The 16945-nt window shown below is 43.9% G+C and overlaps 3 long non-coding RNA genes across 3 annotated transcripts in view; 2 read left to right on the top strand and 1 right to left on the bottom strand.

Annotated features, from left to right (window-relative positions):
• Positions 1-16945, top strand: part of LOC125963005 (uncharacterized) — a 406444-nt gene that overhangs the window by 42368 nt on the left and 347131 nt on the right. The window lies entirely within an intron of this gene.
• On the bottom strand, positions 973-5169 carry LOC125963008 (uncharacterized). The gene is made up of 2 exons (XR_007474767.1): positions 4277-5169; positions 973-3981 (listed from the first exon to the last, which is right to left on the bottom strand). It is a non-coding gene; the product is annotated as an uncharacterized LOC125963008 (long non-coding RNA).
• LOC125963015 (uncharacterized) lies at positions 5317-9226 on the top strand. Its single transcript, XR_007474775.1, has 2 exons — positions 5317-5656; positions 8960-9226. It is a non-coding gene; the product is annotated as an uncharacterized LOC125963015 (long non-coding RNA).

The raw sequence follows: 16945 nt of genomic DNA on the forward strand, positions 1-16945 counted from the left end.
AGAGAAAGCAAATTAGAATGCATGGGTGAACCGAATGTTCTCACAGGTATAGAACCCTCCACATAACAATAGCCGAATATACCACATTCTTTTCAAGTGCATATGGAAGTTTCACCAAGGTAGACTATATCCTGGGTCATAAAACAAATATGACCAATTGCAAGATAACTGCAATCATACAAAGAATGTCGTCTGACCAAAAGAGAAAAACCACCGATAAGTAAGCCAAAGTTAGGAGGAAAATCTCCAAACACAAGGAAATTAAATCACATACTTCTAAATAATCCATGGACCAAAGAGCAAGGATCAAGGAAAGTTACAAATTAATTTAAGCAACATGAAAATGAAAAAACAACCTACCAAAATCTGCAGGATGCAGGTACAGCAGTGCTTAGCCGTAAATGTACAGCATCAAATGCTTATCTTATTAGAAAGAATAAAGAACCCAAATCAATAATGATAGCTTCCACCTTAAGACACTAGAAAAAGAAAATCCAAATAAATTCAAAGCAAGCAAATAAGGGAAATAGAGATTGGAACAGTTATCAGAAAAAGAATAGAGTTAATCAACGAAACCCAAAGCTGGTTCTTTCAATAGGTCAATACAAATTCATAAACTTCTACCCAGACAGACAAAAAAAAAAAAAAAAGGCAAGATAACTAAAGACACAACTTACCAACATCAGGAATGAAATAGGTTACAGATCCCACAGAAATTAAAAGGATTCTATGAATAATTCTACATAATTACTTTTGGCAATTTAGGCGAAATGGAACAAACTATCAAAGCTCAGCCAAAAAGAAACAGATCATCTATTTTTAAAATTGAGTCTGTAGTTGAAAAACTTACAGAAAAGGAATCTCCAGGGCCAGATGGTACCCCTGGAAAATCCTGCCAAACATTTAAGAAGCAATGACAGCAATTCTACGCAATCTCTTCAAGGAAACAGAAGAGAGGGAACACTTGTTGAGTTCTTTTTTCAGATTAGCATTACCCTGATACCAAAGTCAAACAAAGACAGTAGTAGCAAATCAAATTCAATATATAAAAAGAATAATACACCATGACCAAGTGAGGTTTATCCCCGAAATGCAAAGCTGGTGCAGCATTAAAACATCAATCAAGCCAGCATAGTAGCATACCAAAGATAAAGAACCACATGATCGTTATCTGTTGATGCAGAAAAAGTATCTGACAAAATTCAACAGTCGTTCATGATGAAAACATTCAGCTAACCAGGAGTAGAAGGGAGCTTTCTTAACCTGACACAGAGCATCTACAAAAATACCCGCCCCTCCATCCTACTTGATGGAGAGAGACTAAATGCTTTCTCCCTAAGATCAGGAACCAGGCCAGGAGGATAGCTATAAGTCAACATTGTACTGGAAGTCCTAGCCACTCCAGTAAGAAAAGAAAAAGAAACAAATGGTTTAGAGATTGGGAAGGAGGAAATCAAACTGCTCCCATCCACCAATGACATGATTATCTACCTAGAAAATCCCATGAAATCTATTAACAAAAACTCCTATAACTAAGAAGTGAGTTTAACAAGGTCGCAGGATACAAGCTCAACACCAAAAAATCAGGCATATTTGCCTGTACTAGCAATGAACAATTAGGAAATTTTAAAAAAAAAGACTTGTGCATACCATTTATAATAGCTTCCCCCCAAAACCTAGCGAAACATAAGCAGGATCTGTATGCTCAAAACTACAAAATGCTGAGGAAAAGAAATATAAGAAGACCTAACAAAATGGAGACACATACTGCGTTCATCTGTTGAGAAATTCAATATAATTAGGATGTCAATAGTCCCCAAATAGATCCATCAATTTCATACAATTCCAATCACAAATCCAGGCAAGGATTTTTTTGTACATATAGACTAACTGATGATAAAATTTCTGGGGTAAGGCAAAGGAACTAGAATAGCCAAATAATTTTGAAAAACAAAGTTGGAGGACTAACACCAACGTCACAATTTACAATGCAGCTTCAACCAAGATATGTAAGCAACTAAGTGGCCATGGAGGGGATGAATGGATATAGAAAATGTGGTGACATATACAACGGAATATTATTCAGCCACAAAAACGAAGAAAATCCTGCCTTTTGCAACAACACGAATGGACCTGGAAGGCTTTATGCTAAGTGAAGTAAGTGAAAGAAAGACATATTGTATGTTCTACTTATATGTAGACTCTAAAAAAGTCAAACTCACAGAAATAGAGTTTAGAATGGCGGTTGCCAGGGGCTGGGGGAAATATTGGTCAAACGGTACAAACTTCCAGCTACAAGATGAATAAGTTATGGGGATCTAATGTACAGCATGCTGAGTATAAGGAACAAAACTGTATCGTATATTGAAAGCTAAGAGGGTAGATCTGAAATGTTATCACCACAATTTTTAAAAAGGTAATTCTGTGAGGGGATAGAGTGCTAACTAACCTTATTGTGGTAATCGTTTTGCCCTACCTACGTGTATCAAATCATCACACTGTGCACCTTAAACTTACATGCTATATGTCAATAATACCTCAGAGAAGCTGGAAAAGATAAAAGAGTCCCCAGCTTTTCCGGTGGGAGAGCCCTCCAGCTATATTCTGTGTCCCCCTGACATCTCCCCATCATTCCTTAACTTTCCCTTATTACTGACATGACAAGTTGAGCCAGGCTCATTAATCCTTTCTCTCCTCAGCCTGGGAACCCAGCATTTAGCGGAGAATGGTATTCAGAAGCTAGGATCTAGCGGTAGGTGTACTTATTGTCATTGGGATGTTGCTGTTTTCAGGAAGTTTGGAATATATGTGTGAACACAATCACACACACACACACACACACATATATATATTTCTATATCAATCTATCCACATATGCACACATATCTATTGAAAACCAGGAGTTCTCACGGAGACCTTTAATTCCAGTAGAACTCCTCAGAAGTTGTTCCAGTTTACCTCCTTTCCATATTGGAAATTCCCTCTTCCAAAAGTGACAGACGTGGCTCCCACCATCCTTATATATTCACTGAGTTGACAAATCCCAATGCATATAAGCCATCCCTCCTCCACAAAGAGGTCCTCCCCACGTGCTATGCTGAACCATCCCCTGCCCTTGACTTCCACACCTCACTCAAGCCTGAATCCCTGAGCCAGTTAACCACCTCCCCACAGAACCCCCAGGGATATCCTCCTTACCACCTTGGGCTCTGACCTCCCAAATTGGGATGCCCCTACACGCATATACTTGCCTTGCCCGTCAACACCTAATGGCTTTAGGACTGAACTGCTCAGGCACAAAAGAGAAGAGAAGGGAAGGGAAAGAAAGGGTAGGGACAGGGGAAAAGTGAATATATCAGTTAATCAAGGTGAACTGGGCCAAATCCAAGCAATATGATGAAGCCAGTGGGTTTTTTCCTCACTGTCCTCCAGCTTCCCCTTCCTGCCTCTCTCCTTTGCCCCAGTTCCTTTCTCATTCTTAAGTCCTGCCCTCCATCAAGAGTAGCAATGTTATGAGGGGCATGATTCCCATTTTATAACTGATCTCCGCTGGTTGGCTGACATTCAGTGTGGACGGTGTCCTCCCTGCAGCTCTTACACTCAGGCCCTCTGTCTCTCATGATGGGCTAGAAAGTTTCACCCCTCTTCAGTAATTTCAGGTGTAAGCAGGAGAGAAGGTGCAGGGCACATCTTGGAGCCTCGGGTCCTTCATCTGTGAAATGGGGATGACCACAGATTGTGGGACAAACACAGAGAGCAGCACCAGACACCTTTCAATGAGTGCTACGTGCTGGACCCAGTGCATCACAGGACTCCTTGATATCCAGGAGCACGCCAAGTAGACTGCCCCGCCAGGACTGTGGCACCTGCTGTTCCTTCTGCCTGGAATGCTCTTCCTTCAGGTAATCCCACGGCGTGCTCCCTCACTTCCTCCAGGTCTCTGCTCATTCGTCATCCTTCAGGGAGACTTTCCCTGATTACCTTGAATAAAATAATAACATCATCTCCACATACCCTTTCCCCTGGTCCAGCCCTATCTTTCTTCATACATAGCACCTGCCACCCTTGATTTACTTATTGACCAACTCTATGAAATGAGACTTTGTCAGTTTTGTCCTGTCACAAACTCCTCGAATAGTACTCACGTACATGGCAGGCGCTCAGAAAACATTTGCTGAACCATAGCTGGGAGCCGGGCCCTTTACACACACTGTTAACATGCACAGGTACCCTCCAAGGTGGGCACTGGCCCCATTTGACTGATTATGATACGTACTGAGACTCCAGGAGACAAGTGACACCCTCAACAACGCACCATCAGCACGTCGGGTTCCAGGCTTCGGAATCATACCTGCCGGGTTTCCAACTCCCTCAGTTCCGGGACAGAGACCTCACAGCCAAAATGGTAAGAGATTTTACTACTGACACACAGACCCCAAACAGCTCAGATACTTTACACCTTTAGACAAACCCCTTCCTAAAGCAGCTCAGAGACATCACACCTTGGGACCCAGAATCACAACAGTTCAAAGGCCTCACACGTTGGGGTACAGACGTCTACATAAGGGTCTAACACCCAGTGACTCTAATGCCCAAAAGCTCAGAAAATGCACACCCAGGTCTACAAGGACACAAATCCCTACAGACTTTGTACCATGGCTCACAAAACCCACCCAGATAAAATATCCCATTCACCAAAAACTCCCCAAAATGCTCACAGACGCCAAATGTACTCAAACAGCATCTGGGATGTCAGACGTAGCGGTACACATCTCCAAACTGCACGACACACGTTACTTCCCAGGGAGAGACACCAAAAAAGTTTGGTGACCCCTCCTTGGCCTTAATTATATGAATCTGCGCGACTGACCCTGCGGTGCCACACGCTCCAGACTGAGTGAAGGCTAAACAAGACTGTAAGAGCTCGCGGAAAGACACCACCACCGTCACCCTGCACAGCCAGCGACTGCGCCGAACCTCGCCACCGACCCGGGCAGCTAATCAGCCCCTTACGGATAGTCAGTCTTGGAGTAGTCAAACTCGGAGAAAAATGTACACTCTGAAAATGCCCGCGTGCGCACACGCACACGCACACGCACACGCACACCTTTCACCCTGAGCGTCAACTCGGCGACCACTGTGCCTGTCCCAGAGAGACAGCCAATGGGAACTGGGCAGGCGAGGAGGGAGGGGCAGGAATAGCGGGATTTCCGGCGCCGCTTGACACCCCGGAAGAGTTTATTCCAGCTATCTCGCGGCGACCAATCGCCGCCCAGAACGCTTTCTCGATTTCGACCCCCCCGCCCCACACACACATACACGCATCCCGGAGCCAATCTCTTGCTCCGTTGCTCTCCCCACCTGGATGTGACCATGCAGAAACGAAGGGGTGACCCTGGAGTAGATAGAAAAGAAGGCTGCAGGCTGAGAACCCGGTGTCCCCTCGGCCTCGAATGTGCCGGGAAGATGGAGCGGTTACAATGGGGATGGACCCAGCGGCGCCCTGAGTGCCTCCGCTGGGACCCGTGGTCGATGCCCGACGCGGTGTAAGGGGACCCTCAGTGTTGTCACAGAGCTCAATGGATTATTCCAGAACGGACGCCCCCTCCCGAATGGTTCCTTCCCGACTCGAAGGACTTCCCTCTACCCCTCAGTGGTACGTTCCACGACAGAACCGTTTCATTTCGCGCGCCCCTTGGTGGTGGGATCGGGGAACAGCGGATGTAGATGCCCGCGGACCATTGCTGGCCGGTGCCCAAAGGGAGGGAGGACAAAGTTAGGATGAAACCCTCGCAATTCTCTGGAGTCTTGGATTTGGGAAAAAGTCTTCCTACTTGGAAAGTTACCTCCATGCAGTGACACCACTGTAACAGGGAGCATTACAAGAAGTTTTCTCTGTGCTGGGCCTTGTGATTGCTTGTGCCTCCCTGGGTAATACAGGATGGGCCTAGTGGGGCAAGCCAGCCACAGTCTCCCAACGGGCAGGAGGGGTAAAGCTCCAGACTGGGATCAGAAGGCCTGGTGAGGGGCAGGCCTTTGTCCTTGACTGTAATCGGTGGAAAGGACTACCGTGCCTTCGGTTCCGTTAGGAAAGGGGACATCTCTCAGGGGTCCCAAGGACACTGACTACATGAGATAAGACCATGGGCTCTGTCACCGTTCTGTTACCCCGTACATGTACCCTAGCGGAATCCTCGCCCTTTCTAGCTATGCCCGTCGGGACAGCCAGTTCTGGAGTGGGCCAACTCAGAGAAATGTACGTTCTGAAAACGCCAGCGCGCACACGAACACGCTCTCGCCCTGAACTCCAACTCGGCTACCGCCTTGCGCGGGGAGGGGGAGGGAATAGCGGGACTTCCGGCTCCGCTTTGCGCACCGGAAGAGCTTATTCCGGCCATCTCGCGGCGACCAATCAGCGCCCAGAACGCTTTCTGGCCCCGCAATCCCGGAGCCAATCTCTCGCCCCGTTGCCATCCCCGCCTGAATGTGACCAGGTAGAAATGAAGGGGTGAACCGGACACCCCCAGGAGGTGATACCCCGGGGCGGTGGGGGAGGGGGTGCTGTTTCTCACTTCAGTCCTGTGGTTATTCTGGTGGGTCTAATGTGAATGTGAAACTGTAGCATGCATCGCAGTCACCTGGAGGGCTTGTTAAAACACTGATTGCTACCCCCCATCCCCGAGTTTCTGATTCAGTGGGTCCTTGGTGGGGCCCGAGAATTTGCATTTCTAACCAGGCTCAGCGTCCCTCCTACACAACTAAGTGGTGGACTCTAGGATTCCTACCTCCCTCCACCACGTTATTTGTGAACTGTTCCTTCCCTTCCCTCCCTCCTTCCTTACCCCCCAACACATCCAAACGAACAGTCTTCATCGCCAGACCCTGAAGATCTTGAAGGGAGCAAAGGTCTAAGCATCCTGTTCACTGCAGCAGAGCGTCTGCCCCAAGAGTGATGTGAGGAGCCAGTAAACAAGCTTTACTTCTCCTGCACCACTGATGGACAGCATCGTGGCAGCATGTATCAAAGTGAAAAATCCTTACAATGCTAGGTCGGTGAGGGCAGAGACTCTTTTTTTTTGTCTAGTACGGCCAGTCTCCCCAGTGCCCAGCACATAGTAGGTGCTCAGTGGATGATTGGTGAATGACTGAGTTTTGACCCAGCAGCTCCACTTTAAAAATGTATAATCAACACACACATTCACAGAGTTGTGTGTAGAAGGAAGATAGTAGCAAACAATTGTGTAAAACCTCTTTATGTCCATTAAGAGTCGATGATGGTTGGGTTGTAAACAAACGGTGAGTGGTTCATGTTATACCATGGAGCACACACTGGCCATGGAACAGCATGAGGGGACCAGTGTGTACTGATCAGAGGGATCTTCTTCAGGACATGCTGTTAATATTAGGTGGGAGGGGAAGCAAATGGGAGATGCTCATAGTGGGGCCTGCTGTGTGTGTGTGTGTGTGTGTGTGTGTGTGTGTGTGTGTGTGTGTGTGTGTGGTTTAAATACAGAGAAATATTTTTTGAAAGGAGCAAGGAAGCACCTATAACTAGCCCCACTGGTAGGCCCAGGAAGCAGAGAATGTGGAGGAATGTGATGACCTGTGTAGTCCATGTACTGATGTACTAATGGAATCTTTCACAGCAGCCACTTATTCACGTATTATTTGAATAACTCTGTCTAAAGCAAAGTCATGTGGTGAAAACAATACCTGTACCACAGAGCATTTTTGTGTGAGGGCATCTGGAGGGTCTCCAGCAACAGGGTTCTCAAATTTACATGCCCCAGGGCCAGGCAGTTATTGTGCATTAGGGAGCGCAGCTCATGTGAGGGTAGGGAAGGGCAGCACATGGGTATGGTAAATGTTCCCTGCCAATCGGCTTCCGGTGTGGGTACGATAGAGAAGATGGGGCTGGTGCAGACCCCAGACCCTCACAACAACCTCCTCAGCATCATAAATAGTGGTAATTGTCAGGATATCAACAGTTGTTACATCTTTACACTGATGTAAACTCCTTGGGAGCATCCCTCAACCTCTTCATCACAGGACACACACACATGTCAGACGAGTAAGAGAACCGATCCTCTGAACACAGCATTCAAGGACTAATTAAGACTGACTTAGGAATTGGTTCTGCCCACGATGAATGAGCAGGTTTGGATTTATCCTCCCACTTTAAGTAACTAAAACTTTGGAAGTGACGGTCTTCAGATGCACTACAACAGGCATGCAGGATGCTGATACCTGAGAAAAGGGGGAAAATGAGGTGAGCACTACACTTTCCCCCAGCCTACTTCTGGAGAGGATTTCCAGGCATCAGTGCAGGGAGCGGGAACCCAGGCGGAGGCCAGCGTGTGGGTACGATAGAGAAGATGGGGCTGGCGCAGACCCCAGACCCTTACCCTGTCTGAGGGGGCATCCACAATGCTGCTATCGCCTACTATCTTTGTGCAGGAATGAGACCCCTGCATGGGCAGGGGTTGTGATTTTCCCAGAGAAGCCGGAAGTCTGGGTTCTTGTCATATTCTTCTTCTTTTTTTTAATGATAGAAATTAAATTCACAAAAATTGTGGTTCAGTCTATCTCTGTGTAAGTCATGTAGAACAATATGTCTGGGAGCAGGATTGAGTCTGAGCGCTCCTTTTTGGAGCCCTTTTAGAAGACAGCAGGAGCTCAGGAAATGGTTTGTGAAGTAATGAATGAGTGAATGAATGAACGAACAAATTCAGGAGTTAACATTAACATCCAGAAGGGTCCTTGTTCTCAGCCAGTGATGTTCCCTCTGATTCCCATACCGTCCTCTTTCTCCTCCGTTCCTAGGGTCCTCAGTCGACACTCCAATCCCCCGCGTCGGTAGGCATCATCACTGCCCTTCAACCCCTTCGTCCACTCGGTGTATCTTCCCAGTACTCACTGCCCACAGCAGCCCACTCTGATTCCTTCTGCTACTTTTCAGCCCCAGCAGAGCCCCATCTGGAATAGATCTCTCCACGGCCCAGCCCGAACACTGGCACTGGTTCTGGCATTTTCCTGAGTGTCGATCTCAGCTTGTCCTCTTCATATCAGCTGTGTGACTGGTTCATTCCCTTTCTCTCTCTGTTCCTCCATCTTCTCCACTGTGTAATAGTATCAATCCTCACAAGCTTTCACGAGGTGTAAGTGAGATGATCCCAATAAGAGTTTTCGCAGGGCCTGGCACAGAATAAATGTGAGATAAATATTAGCCAGTATTATTAATGTTTTTGTCATTATTATTGTTTCCAGAGATGCTCTATTTTAACCATCAGTTAACTCCTTCTAACATCCTTGGGAGGTGGTTATTATTATTAATCACTATTTTACAGATGAATAAACTGATGTACTGTACATCAGCTCACTAACTTACTCAAGCTCACCAGAGGGGGAAACACCATACTCATACCCAGGTCTGTCTGGTCACAGAGCTCCTGCCCATTACCCCTGTCTGTGCCTTATTCCACATCAATGTCAGTGACAGCAGTAGCCACTGACATCAGAAACACAGTCAAAGCCAATCAAGACCGCATCTGCATAATCCCGGAAAGAAATGTGGTCCCCACCGCATGAATTGGAAAGACCAGATATTCGGAGTACTCTCAGTCTCAGTGACCACTCCTCTCTGTGCATGTCCTGTGGGCTGGAGAATCCATCCTGTGGGTCTTGTCCTCCAGAGACCTCTTAGTCACCTGCAGGATCATGTCCAAGGCTGAACCCACCTCTGCCTGCTGCTGGGCAAGGCATTCTGAGGCCCCACGTTCTAGGAATCCTCTGCCCCTTGCCCCAGCTGACCCTTCACAACCTCCTTCCTGGCACTCCCTCCTTTGCATGGCTGCAACAGGCCACATTCACCCCTGATTCTGCTAATAGAACAATGGGCAAGGAGACTGAGGTATCAAAGAGTTAGACAGCTTGCCCAGGGTCTCTCCACTAGTTCATGGCAAAGCCTGGATTCACACACTGTGCTCTCTGACTCTGTCCTGACGTAAAACAACATTCTCTTCCGCCTCTAGTATAGCAGGTGCTCTTTAACTCATGCTCGGCTGCCACATGCTTTACACATGATGCCTTCTCATCATCATCAACAGTGGTAATTGTCAGGATAGCAACAGCAGTTACATCTTTACACTGACAGAACCTCAGGAGTTTCCCTGAACCTCTTCATCACAGCACGCACACACGTCATATGAGAAAGATAACTGATCCTCTGAACAGAGCATTCAAGGACTAATTAAGACTGAACTAAGAATTGGTTTTGGCCATGATGGAGTAACAGGGTCTGGATTTATCCTCCCACTTTAAATAACTAGAAAATTGGAAGTGACAGTTTTCGGATGTGGTACAACAGGCATGCAGGATGTTGATACCTGAGAGATGGGGAAAAATGTGGTGTGCACTACGATTTCTCCAAGTTTACTTCCTGGAGAGGCTTTCCCGGCTTCAGTTCAGGGAAAGGGAACCCAGACAGAGGCCAGCATTCTCCCAGAGCTGAGGAAACAGAGTTCAGCATTCCGGGAGGCCAAGGCAGCTAGAATTCCTAGAGCACAGGACCAGAGAAAAGGGAGCTGGATGGATGGGGGAGGACTGCAGAGAGAGAGAAAGAGAGAGAGAGCTTGGAGAGCTGCAGAGGGTTCCCTTGGGAGTCTCCTGCTGAATTCTGGCTGGAAAAAGAACCACCAAAAAGGAATGGGTGGATGACTTCAGAGCTCTCAGCGGGGTGGAAATAGTTTATCTTCTCACCTGCCAGAGGTGAAAAAACCTCAAACTATTCAGGGTATTGGGTGGATTTCTCAGCTAGGTATTACCCTGGTAGTCAGGAAAATTCACCCTAGACTAAAGACTGTTCTGGTCCCCTCTTAATAATGCTTGAAAGCAAGCCTGAAAAGGATAAAGCTGTTTCCGAGTAACTCATCTGTGTCCCAGTACGAAGCTCAAAATCACTTAAACGAATTATTACTACTGTTATTATAAAATTCGTAACCTAAGAAGATAAAATTCACAATGTCTGGCATCAGTAAAAAGTTATTAGTCATGCACAGAGGCAGAATATGCAATCAGTAATGAAGAGAAAAATTAATCAATATAAAACAGACTCAGAAATAACACAGGTGATAAAGTTACCTGAGAAGGACATTAAAACAGCTATTATAAAAGTATTCTACATGTTGAAGAAAATAGAGGAAAAATTAAGTATGCTAATAGAAGACATGACATTATTTTTTATTTTTTTATACATGTTTATTGGAGTATAATTGCTTTACAATGGTGTGTTAGTTTCTGCTTTACAGCAAAGTGAATCAGCTATACATATACATATGTTCCCATATCTCCTCCTTCTTTCGTCTCCCTCCCTCCCACCCTCCCTATCCCACCCCTCTAGGTGGTCACAAACCACCGAGCTGATCTCCCTGTGCTATACGGCTGGTTCTCAGTAGCTATCTATTTTACGTTGGTAGTGTATATATGTCCATGCCACTCTCTCACTTTGTCAGAGCTTACCCTTACCCCTCCCCATATCCTCAAGTCCATTCTCTAGTAGGTCTGTGTCTTTATTCCCGTCTTACCCCTAGGTTCTTCATGACCTTTTTTTTTTAGATTCAATATATATGTGTTAGCATACGGTATTTGTTTTTCTCTTTCTGACTTACTTCACTCTGTATGACAGACTCTAGATCCATCCACCTCACTACAAACAACTCAATTTCATTTCTTTTTATGGCTGAGTAATATTCCATTGTATATATTGCCACATCTTCTTTATCCATTCATCTGTTGATGGACGCTTAGGTTGCTTCCATATCCTGGCTATTGTAAATAGAGCTGCAATGAACATTTTGGTACATGACTCTTGTGACATTATTTTTAAAAGACTCAAATTGAACTTCCAGAGATGAGTAACACATGGTCTTAGACAAAAAAAAAAAATACACTGGATGAAATTAACAGCAGATTAGACATTTCAGAAGAAAAGACTAGTGAACTTGAAACATAAAGAGATTTTAAAGACATCCAAAATGGGGACTTCCCTGGCAGTCCAGCGGTTAAGACTCCGAGCTTCCAATGCAGTGGGCAGGGGTTCAATCCCTGGTCGGAGAACTAAGATTCTGCATGCTGCACGGTGCAGCCAAGAAATTTTAAAAACAAAAAAGCCCCCAAAACAACAACAACAAAAATCCAAAATGAAGCGCAAGAGAAAGCTTCCTTAAAAAGGAATGGAGGAACAGTGAAATGTATGACAACTTTAAATAGCCTATATATTAGAAGTTGCTGAAAGAAGGTGAACACAAAAATATTTACAAAAATAATAGCTGAAAATTTTCCAAATTTAGTGCAAACCGTATACCCGCATCCAAGAAGCTCAATGAATCCCAAGCATAAGAAACATAAAACTTCACCAAGGCACACTATAATCAAAATGTTTAAAAGGTATAAAAAAGAAAATCTTAAGAGCATCCAGAGGAAAAAAAGACTCATTATGTAAGGTGGAACAAAGATAAAATATAACAGCACATTTCTCTTCAGAAGCAGTGGGAACCAAAAAACAGTGGAGGGGGCTTCCCTGGTGGTGCAGTGGTTGAGAGTCCGCCTGCCAATGCAGGGGACACGGGTTCGTGCCCCGGTACGGGAAGATCCCACATGCCGCGGAGCGGCTGGGCCCGTGAGCCATGGCCACTGAGCCTGCGCGTCCGGGGCCTGTGCTCCACAACGGGAGAGGCCACAACAGTGAGAGGCCCGCGTACTGCAAAAACAGAACAAAACAAAAAAAAACCAGTGGAGTAACATCATTAATGTAATGAAAGAAAAGAATTGTCACACTGAATTTGAAACCCAAGATAAAATAATGTTCACTAATGAAGACAAAATAATGACTTTTTTTTTTTAATGCGGTACGCGGGCCTCTCACTGTTGTGGCCTCCCCGTTGTGGAGCACAGGCTCCGGACACACAGGCTCAGCGGCCATGGCTCACGGGCCCAGCCGCTCCGCGGCATGTGGGATCTTGCCGGACCAGGGCACGAACCCGTGTCCCCTGCATCGGCAGGCGGACTCTCAACCACTGCACCACCAGGGAAGCCCCAATAATGACTTTTTTAGAGATACAAATGCTCAAAGAATTCATCAGCAAACCTGCACACAAAAAAAAGTTTTAAAAAGTCCTTCAGATAGAATGAAGATGATACCAGATGGAAAATAAGACTCAAACAAAGAATGAAAAAGCACCAGAAATGATAAATAAGCGTGTAAATATCAATCACCCATTTTCTCATTTTTAAAACAACTTTAAAAATTGACAGTTTGGACTTCCCTGGTGGTGCAGTGGTTAAGAATGTGTCTGCCAATGCTGGGGACACAGGTTTGAGCTCTGGTCTGGGAAGATCCCACATGCCGCAGAGTAACTAAGCCCGTGCACCACAACTACTGAGTCTGTACTCTAGAACCCGCAAGCCACAACTACAGAAGCCTGTGCGCCTAGAGCCTGTGTTCCGCAACAAGAGAAGACACTGCAGTGAGAAGCCCACACACTGCAACGAAGACTAGCCCCTGCTCACCGCAACTAGAGAAAGCCCGCACACAGCAACAAAGACCCAATGCAGCCAAAAATTAAAAATAAATTAATTTTTTAAAAATTGACAGTTTAAGGCAAAAACACCCCATATATTTTGTCATTTATAACATAAGAAAAAGTAAAATGTATGCCAACAAAAGCAAAAACGCTGCAAGAAGTGAAATGGAATTATACAGTTGTAAAATTATTACACTGTATTCAAAGTGGTATAATACTACTTAAGAGTATATTGTGATACATTGTGGTTGTATACTATAAACTATAAACCCTGAATAAACTACTAAAAAGTAAAAGTACAGCAAATAAGCCAAAAAATCATAAAATAGAATCATAAAAATACTACATTACTCCAAAACAAGGCATAAAAAGAGGATACTGGGAACAAAGAACAGATGTGACAAATAGAAAAAAAATAATGATATGGACTATGTAAACCCAAACATAACAATCATAAAATTAAATAGAAAGAGTCTAAATGCTTCCATTAAAAGACAACAATTGTAGGCTTGGGTGAAAGTGCAAGACAACTATATATTGGCTAAAAGAAACCAAATTTGAATATAAAAACACAAATAAGTTAAATGTAAGAGGATGGACTGCTCAGCGGATTCTACCTCCAGAATGGCAATATAAGGTGCTCTGTGGATCTGTTCACCAGTGAAACAACTAGTGAAAATTATTTTTTAAACACCAAAGTGTTTAAAGTCTTCAGATATTGTACTAAGGGTATACAACAAATAAACATTTATTCAAGAAATTCTATTAAATCTCAGAAAATTGGGCTTCCCTGGTGGCGCAGTGGTTGAGAGTCTGCCTGCCGATGCAGGGGTCATGGGTTCGTGCCCCGGTACGGGAAGATCCCACATGCCGCAGAGCGGCTGGGCCCGTGAGCCATGGCCGCTGAGCCTGTGCGTCCGGAGCCTGTGCTCCACAACGGGAGAGGCCACAACAGTGAGAGGCCCGCGTACCACAAAAAAAAAAAAAAAAAAATCTCAGAAAATTTAAAGTTTGTGGCACTTGAACCATGACCCACTCTATCCCCCAACTCCCAGTTCAGCTAGATGCAAGCTCCACTGTGAGAAAATGTGCCAAAAAAGATGAGGCTCCTTCTCCATTGAGCTCCCAATTGAGGGATACAGTATCTCACTGAAAGGGGCAGGACACCAACATTTCTCATCCCCTCCTACTCCAAACTGCAGACGCTAAATTCCTAGTGAATGTTTCTGAGAGGCTGGAGGCTCCGTTCCTCCATCCAGCCCCCATTCATAGAGTGGAAACTTTACCCTAGACACAGCAGGCCAAAAATACTAGAGCATCTATAGCCCTTGCCCCAGCTTACTCATAAGAAGAAGTTTCAGTTGAGAAAAGCAGAAGTTACCACCCTCACCCAGTGCCTGGAGGAGTGGCTCAGAGATTTTGCCCAGGGAGATAGGCAGTCCTTAAGAAGAGGGAGCTCCAAAATTAACCCCAAAGGAACTGACTTTATTTCAAGTAGAATGTGGAGAAGTTCAAACTTAAGGACCCTCAAAAACAATGGAGATTTTGCTGTAAGCAATTAAGAGGAGGCTGGTAGCCCTATGAGAGCAACAAGCTAAACTGACTGGAGGCTCTAGCCAGGGCAATTAGGCAAGAAAAAGAAATAAAATCCATCCAGATTGGAAAAGAGGTAAAACTATTTCTATTTGCAGATGATGTGATCTAGTATATAGAAAGTCCTAAGGAATCCACTGAAAACTATTAGAGTTTAGAAATGACTTCAGAAAGTTTGTAGGATAAAAGATCAATACACAAAAATAATTTGTATTTCTATACACTAGCAATGAACAACCTAAAATGAAATTAAAGAAACAATTCAATTTACAATAGCATCAAAAACAATAAAATACTTATAGGTCAATTTAACAAAAGAAGTGCAAAACTGTGCACTGAAAACTACAAAATATCACTGAAAAATCTAAGAAGACCTAAATAAACAGAAAGACTTAATAGATCAAAAGACTTAATGCTTGTTAAGAAGGCAATACTCACCAAATCGATCTATTTCAATGTAATTCCTTTCAAAACTCTAACTGCATTTTTTGCAGAAATTGACAAACTGGTCCGAAAATTCATACAAAGTTGCAAGGGACCCAGAATAGCCAAAACAATTTGTAAAAGAAGAACAAAGTTGAAGGAGTCGCACTTCCTGATATCAAAACTTACTGCAAAGCTACAGTAATCAAGACAGCATGGTTCTGGTATAAGGATTGACATATAGATCAATGGAATAGAATTGAAAGTCCAGAAATAAACACTCACATTTCTGGCCAATTGAGTTTGGGCAAGAGTGCCAAGAGGATTCAATGGCAAAGAATATTCTTTTCAACAGATGGTGCTGGAACAACTGGATATCCATATGCAAAAGAATGAAGCTGTATGCCTATCTTGCACTATATACAAAAATTAACTCCTAATGGATCAAATATCTAAGTTAAGAGCTAAAACTATAAAAATCTTATAAGAAAATATGGACATAAAACTACATGATTGTAAAATAGGTTCTTTAGGTATGACAACAAAAGCACAAGTAACGAAAGAAAAACACAGATAAATTAGACTTCATCAAAATGAAAATCTTTTATGCTGCAAGGGACACCATCAGAAAGTGAAAAAGCAATCCATAGAATGGGAGACAGTTTTTTGTAAATCATATGCCTGATATCTAGATTGTAGAGAGAATACTTACAACTCAATAGTTAAAAGACAAATAGCCCAATTTTAAAATGGGCATAGATATGAATAGACCTTTCTCCAAAGAAAATATACAATGACCAATAAGCACATGAAAGGATGCTTAACATCATTAGCCATCAGAGAAATGCAATCAAAACTGCATGAATTTGCGATTTTTCTTATTTCTTGAGGTAGGCTTGTATAGCTATAAACTTCCCTCTTAGAACTGCTTTTGCTGCATCCCATAGGTTTTGGATCGCGTGTTTTCATTGTCATTTGTCTCTAGGTATTTTTTGATTTCCTCTTTGATTTCTTCAGTGATCTCTTGGTTATTTAGTAACATAGTGTTTAGCCTCCATGTGTTTGTGTTTTTTACGTTTTTTTCCCTGTAATTCATTTCTAATCTCATAACGTGTGGTCAGAAAAGATGCTTGATATGATTTCAATTTTCTTAAATTTACTGAGGCTTGATTTGTGACCCAAAATGTGATCTATCCTGGAGAATGTTCCATGCACACTTGAGAAGAAAGTGTAATCTGCTGTTTTTGGATGGAATGTCCCATAAATATCAATTAAATCTATCTGGTCTATTGTGTCATTTAAAGCTTCTGTTTCCTTATTTATCTTGTTTGGATGATCTGCCCATTGGT

The sequence above is a fragment of the Orcinus orca genome, chromosome X (assembly GCF_937001465.1).
Source record: "Orcinus orca chromosome X, mOrcOrc1.1, whole genome shotgun sequence".
NCBI lineage: Eukaryota > Metazoa > Chordata > Mammalia > Artiodactyla > Delphinidae > Orcinus > Orcinus orca.